This window comes from Lingula anatina, chromosome 8 (assembly GCF_051362555.1).
Source record: "Lingula anatina isolate TDL-2025a chromosome 8, LinAna3.0, whole genome shotgun sequence".
NCBI classification, from domain to species: Eukaryota; Metazoa; Brachiopoda; class Lingulata; order Lingulida; family Lingulidae; genus Lingula; species Lingula anatina.
Window position 1 is genome coordinate 1,990,111 of NC_141774.1, and position 11,418 is coordinate 2,001,528.

Consider the following 11,418-nt stretch of genomic DNA (forward strand, 5'->3'; position numbering starts at 1 on the left):
AGAAATGCGACTAGAAAAGGTTTAGTAGAAAATTTAAACCTTAAAAATTTTGAAAAAGGTATTTCACGGCACAGCTAAATGTATAAAATACGACAGTGTTCTGGCGGTTTTCAGTCCATTCTCGCATTCCTCTCGTTTATAGTGCAGGGTTGCTGTAGTACAGGGAAATTTCGTTGGAATAAATAAATACGGCAAACTGTTACGATCGTTGGTTAATAGCCTTTTGGTAAAGTTAAAGCACGGCAGGCCCGTAGCCAGCAATTTCAAAAGGGGGTTCTTTTTCCGAAAAAGTGGACCTTTTACCGTGAAGCCTTCATGTACCTAGATAAAATTTTATCCAGAGGGGACTTTTTCCCAGCAAAAAAGGGGGTCATTCGAACCCCTCGCACCTGGTGCTACGGGCTTGATACGAATACGTCACTGGCCTATCATACCAATATTTCCCACTTGTAATTAGAATTTTGAATAGCTGCATCATTCTAAAACGTGCCAAAGGGCAACGTTTGCCCTCCAAAACACCAAAATATTTTCGGGGCTTCGCATCCGAGGCCTGTCGTTCCTGCCTCCCCCCCCCCCCCCCCTCCAATAATCCTGGATCCGCCCCTGCTGTATGTCAAATACAACACTGCCCAGTTCTTTTGTTCTACGCGTTAGCCGTGGTTTGTTCCTTAAGGGGTCAAGGATATTAATGAAAAACTCCAAAACTAATGCAGCTAATTTAATTTCCTATTAACTAAAAGGTATGGTCGACCAAGCAAAACAATTTTCCAAAGCTTGTAGTCGCAGTGTTGTAGTCGCAGTGACGTAATATCGGCGTTTTGGGGCTAAAATTGTCATTTTTTTAATCAAGGTTTTCTCTTAAAAGCCCTATAAATACGATCGAAAGAGCTATCTAAAGATTAGAACAAAAGCCAGTAAACTGATTCAGGATTTTCTCTTATTATTTTTACTTTTGATTTTATTTCCAGAAAACGTGAATTTCACAAAATATATATATATATATATGAACCCTCCACTTTCAGTATTAATAACTTTAAAAATAAAAGGTCAATCAAAAATTCAAGCTGCAGTTGACTAGAAATTATACTGAAACACAGCCACATCAAATTTTATGTCAATCTGATAGTTAAATAATTAGATATTGGGGTTGAAGTTTAGAAAATGTTATTTATCTTCAAAGCTGAGAAATCGCTCGTAAACCATTTGACGCAGGTAATTGAGCTAATTTAGCAAATTAATTGCACCTCCACCTTACCTGTTATCATCTAATTGATCGGGAAGGTCTATACACCATTACATGATAAAATTGGGTTGTTTGTTTCTATCTAGATGCCAGAAAATCTTACTTTTGTACGCACACTTATTCGCCCCACGAAAGCCGCTCTTCCATGAGAAATAATTCACAGCTGAGTAGGCCTACCTACCTACTCTCGTATCACTGACGCAATTAAATTTAATTGTGCCTGTCGCAGTAGGAGTCTGTGCACTGTCTTGGAAGTGTCTTAGGAGGCGCTAACAAACACAAAGCAAATTACTTGAGGTGCAAGCAGAGGGCAAGGCCTCCCGTCGTGTGTGGACGCCGCTCTACACACCAAGACGCCCCCCATAGTAACGGTACTTGACAACGGAGGCGGAGCCTAAAGGCTGCCACGAGTACCAATCAGGACAGGTAGAAAAACTCGTCCAAATGTATAATTTTAGTCCGTGTTGCAAAAATATAACTTAACTCAGTATTAGATCCAATATTGATAATTTCTAACATATAAAAAACAAATAATCGAGTTTAAGACGTATTTGTAATATCCTTGACGCCTTAAAGCCTCGGTCACAACCGGCCCAACGGCCTCTTACGGGCTGTTTGCGTCGTAATTTTGCGAAGAATCTCACTTGTCACGCAAGTTCTTCTTATGAAATTTCGAGTTCGCGGAGAGCTCAATAATCTGTGAACAGCGAGGTCGCAAGCGTAACTTGCTCCCCTCGCAAGGAGTTCGCAAGTGAGACGTGCATGGTCCAAGACGCACGTCTCAAACAATAAAGGAGCAAGTCCCCTTTGCGCGTTGCGTACGGCACAAGCCCTCACAGCTAAAGAACCAAGTCGAGAGCACACTGGGAATGCGTCGCACGTGCGTCGATCACCTACACGCCTGGAGTATAAAAGGCGTGCTCACGACTCACGCTCATTTCTTGGCAGTGAACGTCGATTGTGCAACGTGTACAAAAATTTTCAAAATTTCAAATTTTGCTCAGTTCACCTTTTAATATGCCTTCAAAAGGCAAGGGATGGAAGCTCAGAGAGCAGAAAAAAATGAGGAGGAAGAAGAAAGAAGGAGAGAACAGGAAGAAAGTGATTTACAGACCGCAAAACAAACTCAAGAAATGAGAACAATTTCCACGGCCATCGCACCTTGCAATTTACCGTCCCTGCTTGAAAGAACATCTCACCTATCCCTGAGAATGGGAAGGCAGACTTGCATCTTTCCATTGACATCTTTCCTCTACCTATACGAACTCCACGGCCTCCGCTGCACCCAAAATTCGTAGGGGACATAGGGTCCTAAAATTCATGTGTCCGGTTGTGACCAAGGCTTTATTTTTAAATAAAACATGGATTGGGTCTTTACAAATACACCAAAAAGCGACGTAATCTGGCTGGACGGACGTAGAAGTGAACATGGACATTTTAGATGCGAGGTTCTTGGTGATTGTATACACCGCTAACTCTATCCAGTCTCGTCACAGGTCATACTTACGAAGACAAACAACATGGTGTTAAAAATCAGGTAGAACTGATATAGAGAGCATATTCTCTTTGGGGAAAAGGTTAAAACAATAGAAGAGAAAATGACGCGAATGTGGTGAAAATTATTTCTTACCTGCCGTTTTACAAAATACAATGATAAGAAACAGATATATCATAAGAAATTGCTGGAAGCGGTAAGTCTTTAGTTTCGTATATATACCTTTGATAACTTGAAGAGCTAACGCCGGGTAATTTATTTTCATTTCCCCCACTTAGATAAATACTTCTGGGGAAAGTGCGCTCTCTTCGACATAGTTGATCATCAGTATGATGATTGACGTTTGTTTATACACTCTTGCCCAAAATGGTTGGTACACGGAAATTTTGGGAGGCGTATCGCCCTGTTTCTTTCATTATTATTGATATTATCAAATTAATACTGTTTATATAGTTAAATATGTGAAGCTGGAGGATTGGTAAAGTCAAGGAGAAACAAACAATGCAAATGTGAAAAAAGCGTAAATTTATTTAGGGTATTTTTTCTCATGCCCCCAAAAAGAGTACTTTTTTGGAATAACAGTACCAAGTGAAAAATTAAACATAAATTTATACTGTGATTGACAATTAATATGAAATTAGGGGGGGTTGTCAAGAATCATCTTCAGAGTTCATTATTAATCTAAATAGCGGGTATGCCCACCCCGAGCTTGGATACTGGCCGCCAGACGGCGTGGCATACTGTGAACTAGAGTTACAGCTCTTTGGAGAGGAATTCTGGTCCATTCATCTTGAAGGGCAACTCGCAGTTCATCTAGATTTGCAGGGGGAAGGTTTCTCCTCTGAATAGCACGACCAAGTTCATCCCGCATGTGCTCAATTGAGTTTGCATCTGGGCTTCTTGCTGGCTGTGGCATCAGCTGAATGTTGTTTTGTAGGATAAAGTCTGCAATTAAGCGGACTGTTTGAGGAGTTGGATTGTCGTGTTGCAATCTTAACTTGTCTCTGTATATCCGTCTTGCGAACGGCTCCAGGTACTGCTGGAGAATGTCTCTGTATCTGGCAGCGTTAAGGTTTTCATCCAGGGGAAGCAATGGGCAAATACCGTTGCTGCGAATGGCACCCCATACATATACAGAACCACCTCCTCCAGCTATTGTTTCCTGGATATTTTCATTTAACAGCCTCTCCCCAGGGAGCCTACGTACTCTCATAGCTGGAGGAGGTGGTTCTGTATATGTTTGGGGTGCCATTTGCAGCAACGGTATTTGCCCATTGCTTCCTCTGGATGAAAACCTTACCGCTGCCAGATACAGAGACATTCTCCAGCAGTACCTGGAGCCGTTCGCAAGAGGAATATACAGAGACAAGTTTACATTGCAACATGACAATCCAACTCCCCAAACAGACCGCTCAATTGCTGACTATATTCGAAAAAACAACATTCAGCCGATGCCACAGCCAGCAAGAAGCCCAGGTGCAAACCCAATTGAGCACATGTGGGACGAACTTGGTCGTGCTATTCAGAGGAGAAACGTGCCCCCTGCAAATCTAGATGAACTGCGAGATGCCCTGCAAGATGAATGGACCAGAATTCCTCTTCAAAGAGCTGTAACTCTAGTTCACAGTATGCCACTCCGTCTGGCGGCCATAATCCAAGCTCGGGGTGGGCATGCCCGCTATTTAAATTAATAATGAACTCTGAAGATGTTTCTTGACAATTTCCCCTAATTTCATATTAATTGTCAATCACAGTATACATTTATGTTTAATTTTTCTCTTGGTACTGTTATGCAAAAAAAGTACTCTTTTTGGGGGCATGAGAAAAAATACCCTAAATAAATTTACGCTTTTTTCACATTTGCATTGTTTGTTTCTCCTTGACTTTACCAATCCTCCAGCTTCACATATTTAACAATATAAACAGTATTAATTTGATAATAACAATAATAATGAAAGAAACAGGGCAATATGCCTTCCAAAATTTCCGTGTACCAACCATTTTGGGCAAGAGTGTATAACTGCCAATCAAGCTGTCTGCTTTTCATAGTTTGATTGACACCTATCAATCAAAGGAGGTAAAAGTTATCTTGTGGGATAATTGTGATTGACGTCTGTTTATGTAACCGTCAATCAAGCAGTCTAATTTAATATATTTGATTGGCACCTATCAATCACGGGCGGTTTTAAGTAGGTCACCAGAAAATATCGCTCGATATCGCGTGCCTATGCAATGTCAGAGAGGGCTCCGTCAGTTAAAATCTCTTAAGAGATTTTAACAAAAAACCAAACGTTTAGGAAAAAACCCTGGACTAACTTTGAATGCAGGAATGGGGTTGTTGACCATTGGTAAGTACGGGAAAATTGCCGTTTACTCTAGGAAAATCCAATTTTTGGCCAAAACGAAGAGTCATTATGACTTTAACGATGTTGACAGTTCACAGTACTCTGTTATTGAAAGAGATGTCTATAGCAGTTAAAGGTTATCGTGCCTTCAAGTGTGTATGTGTGTGTGTACTTGTGTGTGGCTAAAGCAGTTGAAACCCTTAGCACCTCAAAGTTAAACAAATACACCTTAAATTTATTAGGAGTCAAACTCGTCACACTGCTAAACACATTCGGTCTAAAAGCGTGTAACACATTAAGGAGCTAAACGTGCTTAGGAGCTAAACGCGTCGAAAAAATGAAACAAAACAGGCGCTTAGAAATGTGTTTAGGAGCTAAACACTAGCTGTTTTTAGTGTATCGAAGTACTAGGTTCCCACGGTCCAGTAACAGTTTCATACGGAAATCGTTTTCTTTCTCTTTTCAGGGAATTTTCCCACTCGCCATTTCTGCTATCTGCAAATATAAAATTTGTATTATAAGGTTCATCAGGGCATTTAATGTCCTCATAATTATTTGTTTAGGTAAGATATAATCAAAAAGGTCATCATGTGAGTATTATTCAAACATTACTAGTTTTCAGTCCAACTGTAAGTGGTAAAAATACTAGTATTATTCATTAGCGCTGTTTGTGTATGGTGTCCCTTCTTAATTTGTTCGGGATGCAAAGTTTTACGATATTTTGCATTTTTGGTACAATATATAAGGTCTGGCGGTGTTATTGCCACTCTGGTCTTCAAGTTTTTCTTTCATTGCCGTCTATTATTATACGGTCCTTCATAAGAGTAAAAAAAGGATAAAATGTTGGTGATTACAAAATCATTATCTCTCTTTATTAACATTTGGTTACAGTTGATTGCATATGATGTAATTTCCAAATATTTGTTGTCATATCATATACCCTACATTCTGTTCTTATAATCAGATTTGGTTTTCGAACAGTTTCAGTCAATTAAGATAAAAATAATTGTGAAATGCGTTTGGCTGTAATCGACTGCTCTAGAAATAAAACGCTTTCTTACATTCTATTGAATATAGACCAACTCTGCTGTGCCCTATGCAAGGGGAATCTTTGACCCCATTTCCAGAGATTAGATCGACCTACTTTAGATCGACCTAACTCCCTGGGGGTTCACGCTAAATAGCTGTCAGCCGAGCGGACACGAAAGTCAATTACCCCTTTACAGCTTGTAGTAGGCGGGACGGACATTTAAGCTGGATTATCTGACAGGGGATAGATCGATCTAAAAGCTCTGGGAATGCAGCCTTTGTCTAGCAATACTGTGCATCAAGCAGCAGTCGCTACAAAAAAAAAACAAATGTATATAGTATATACTAGGCCTTTGTGGTGGGCAATTCAAGCTAAGATTGAACAACCGCACTAAATAATTAAGAGAAAAAATATGCAACAGAAACTGAGCTATCAAAATACGTTTTAATAACCACCGGGCAAGATGTCGAGATACAGCCACATGCACATTTCACTACCTGGCGGGGCTCCAGGCTAACTTTTCAACTGTGTGAATGGTGTATTTTTCCCCGAAGTTTGCTTTACACATGTACATGAAGTGATCAATACATTACTTCGACCAATACCACAATTGAATGAATATATAATCTTTATAACGACAGGGATCTATATCATAATTCCGTTGCTATGGTTACAAAGTACCGAGGTTATTTGAGGTCACTTGATGACTGCCGCAGATACCCACTCTATCAACAGCCTTATATCTCCACTAGAAGTGAACCTTAGATATTATAACTACTACATGTAGTACAGTGTATTTACTGAAGATATGGACAAGAGGCCTACCATAAATTAAAGCACTGGCGTGGCCTTTTCCTTTCAACAGCGACGCATTATTCTTATATTTTCCGGCTACATAATCGTAAAACATCCTTGCTTCCCACAGTATCGATTTGTATTCAAGACTGATTACATTGATCTCAACATTGGTTAGGACTAGGAACTGAAATATTCTTCTGAGGATATATTTTATTTTATTTTAACCAAAACACCACAGGGGAGATTTGATGTCAATTGCGGTAGAGAAGAAAGCTTCGAAGCACAGTCAAGTACAGCAGCCGCATTGACTGTGATGGAGATCTCAACCATGCATTTCTAAAATGGATTAGATAAATGTTTTTAATTCCATCACGTTCATCTTTGTAGTCGATCAACAGTACTAGAACGAATGAATTTTAAAAACTGAATCATTTATACACGTGCTAAACTTCAGACACCCAGCAGAAGAAGAATTAATTGAGTAACACGTACCTCAACGCCTTGTGCCGTCCAACAGTCATCCTATTAAATGTCCTTCTTTCATTTATATGTATTAATGAATTGTTGTGAGGAAAGTGGTATGTATAATTAGGAGTTCGGATGGCTTATTGATAAGTTTTCATTAATTTAACTGGAATAAAGAAACATATACGAAAACAAATCGAAAGCGCGGCAAACATGTATCCGAGAGGATTTCGCAACAAAAACACGTTAATGATATATAAAATAAGGAGTCCTTTTTTTTTTGCTGCTTCAATACAATGCGGCGCATTGATATATGTGAATAGCCTTACGCTCCATCGAATATAATAATAGAACGTACTGTTATACAAAGGGGATATAAACTTGACCTTTAGAATATGTTGACAGTTGATCAATAGGAGCTTTAGGCCACCAGAATGTGCTTTAAGAATAAAAGAAAAACAGAAATTGTTTACTGACTTGACACCATGTTGAAACTACGTTTTTATTAATGATTGATATGTCTAGGCTCCGCCCTTTTTCTTGGAAGAAATACCAAAGATATTGTGCTGTGCGAGTATCAAAACAACTCAGTTGGATTGAATTGATTCTCAATATATAGGTATTTACAATAAATGAGAACTATGAGTAACTTTGATATTGGAAGACCAACGATGCCGTCTCAAACTGAGACCTTCCATACAAATAGTTCTTATTAAATTCTACAAATAAATACTCAAACAATTCACTAGTAAACAATAAATATCTATTAATCTTTCATATACAAGGGGGATTTGCAAGATACTCACTTGCTGGTTAAAGAAAACAAAAAAATATTGTTTACTTATGTAAAATATTCCTGTTTGTAATACAATTATCAATCAACACAAAGTTTTCACACAACTTCGTCATTGACGCATTGAATCATCAGAAGAAACATGGTATTTTATGTAAATATACATATGCAAACGGTCCAATACAAAGTGATGGGCCAGTAAACGAACACAATTTGCCATCTTGAAAAAGTAGTGACAGTTTTCTCAACTGATTCCAGTCCGTTGAAGGCGCAATATAACAAAAAGAAAAATACCCCATAAATTCCCCATGTCAAAGTCTCAGTTTTGGCCAAAATCCAAAAGGGCCGCCATTTAATTGGGTGGATCACCGGAATACTCATATCTTGATAACAAAATGTCACAGAAACATATTTTAAATATCAACTCCTACTAGGTGAGGTACCACCAACCATTTGCAACAACTTTTAGGTCACCAGTGCTCAAAGCCAAGGCATTTTCAAGCACAAAAACCTAATGTTTTTATTTTAGCTTCCCCATATTGAATTGAAATTATACAAAAGCAGAGATGGATCGAGTAATACTACATGGTTAGGTTAGCCTCTGATCCTAGCAGACCTGATGAATAATTTCAGGAGTCAGATCGTGTCTATATACTGTTTCCTAGGTGAACACTGGACTACTTTTGATATGGTGAGCGTAGCACATTAGTCAGCAGCTTCCAGTCTTCTTGACCATATGACAGGCGTGTACTTTTGGTCAACAGGTGAACCCTGGCAAATGGCCAGATGCGTATTGAGGACCCAATGTGCGATATTCAGTACACCAGATGAAGAAATGATATTCAAAGGTATTTATCCAGAAAGAAATGTCCTGATTTTCCATATGTCATCTAATAATTACTCATTAGAATCGACTTGTGAACGCATGAACTTGGGAATGCATGAACTAGGTATTGAAACAACCAAGAATCAGATCATTGCTTTGTAATGGTTGATCAACTATCAAATACGGTTACTGATTGAATGGGCCAATCAATATGTTTTATGGAGCCACTTTACAATGCCACGCATATACTCTCAAGAAAATCAAAGTAGTAAATACATAAGACTGAGAGACTTTGGATTAATCATGATTTGAGGTGTGTCAGCTTGTAAATGTGATGCGTAAAATTTGTTTTTGTGACATCGGATAACCGAAAGAAAGACATTATGACTCCATTTTGCTTAAAAATGCCTTATAATTCAAATAAGGCCACGACCTTGACATATGGTGACCTTGACAATAGTTGCAAATGATTTGCAGTATCTCACACAGTAGCAGTTGGTACTTTAAGTATGTTTTTGGTCTATTGGGCTGCCAAAATATTGACATTAGGACTTTTTTTTTGAAAACTACATTGGACTTGTAATTAGGCTATGACCTTGACCTCCTTTGACCTTGAACATAATTGCAAAAGATCGGCGGTGTCCAACATAGTAAGATTTGATATTCAATATCAGTAAAAATCCTGCACATTGTTGTCGATATCTTGTTTCTATAGAATGTTTTGTTGTTATAGAATGTTCACTTCCCTTTGAGTTGGTCGTTAATACAATGCCCTTTAGAAATGGGCAACATAAAAGAAAAAGAAAAACATACGACAAGCAGTAGACGGAACCTGTCTTCACTTTACAAACTGGAACGTGCAAGAATGCCCAGAGAAGCAAGTCTCCCTAACCCTTGCCAAAGATATCGCGCTCTATATGAACATCAAAACAACACAGTAGAATTGAATTACTTCATTTTAATAGGTTAATTAAGTTTCATTATATATGTATTTACAATACAAAAGAACTATGTGTAACTCATATATAGGGACTGAGACACACATGTACATGTTTTCATTCTAATTCTAGTGTATGACTCAAAACATTCACTCAGTTACAACAAATGTGCATAAAGGGTAAACAATCCTAAATTTCCAACGAAGATGGTGCAATGCGTTTCTTAGCTAGTCACAAAAACATACTTTATGTCAAATATTCCTGTTATAATACAATTTTAATCAATAAACATATATTTCACGTAGCAATTTACAGAAATCATCAGAAGAAAATTGCAATCTTAATATGAATTTATGGTATATATACAAACGGTCCTATATATACTATAACTAATAACAAGCACACAGTGACACTATGGGTAATACACACCAGCATATTCTATAAATCTGCTCTTACATATGTTCAATGTAACCAACCAAGTATATATATATATATATATATATATATATATATATATATATATATATATATATATATATATATATATATATATTTTTTTTTTTTTTTTTTTTTTTTTTTGCTATAATATTTATTTTCGTATAAAGGCAAGATTATGTTGGTATTAGATCAGGCTGGTCGCATTACATGGGCGACAAAAATTAAAGAAATACTTTTTAGATATGGTTTTGGGTTTGTATGGTACAATCAGGGTGTTGAGAATGAGATATATTTTTTAGAAATTTTTAAGACAAGAATGAAAGATTGCTACATTCAAGAATGGAACGGCCAGTTACAGAACTCGTCTAAATTAAATTTGTATTGTACATTTAAATCTGTATTTCAAAAAGAAAATTATTTATTGTTGAATCTCACGAAAGCGCACTTAGCTACATTTGTAATCTGGGCAAATGCCTTTATACGAAAATAAATATTATAGCAAAGTATATTTATTTATGTCTAATATATGCAACCTCCTGGCCAAAGCCAAGTCACTCACATTATGGCCTAACTACTAATATTACAATTTTCCTTGACATCTTGATATTGGAAGAGAAAAGTAATGAGGGGAAAAGAAAGGAGAAAATAAGACCTTTTAATAGCATCAACATGGGAGAATGCCAATCTGGTTAAGGGCCTTGCTATGCAGCTGCTGCTACTGCCATTCTGCCAAAAATGAAGGATGGATAATAATAATGATGAATATATTTGCACTACGTGCAAAGGAAACAGATACGTACAAGTGAAGAAGGGAAGTAAAGGAGGAGATGGCAAGCCTGTTCCTGCCTTATCCATACCTCAGATTCTAGGCAGAGGGCCATTTATTTATTATACGGAATATTTTTAATTCACTTGCAAACAATATCATACCAATTGCAAGAAGTATGTGTACATCTTTCAGCACAAACGATGATGGCATTTACTTTTATTAACCATCAGTACGCTAACTGGGATTTTCGTGCCAAATAATAATAATAATAATAATAA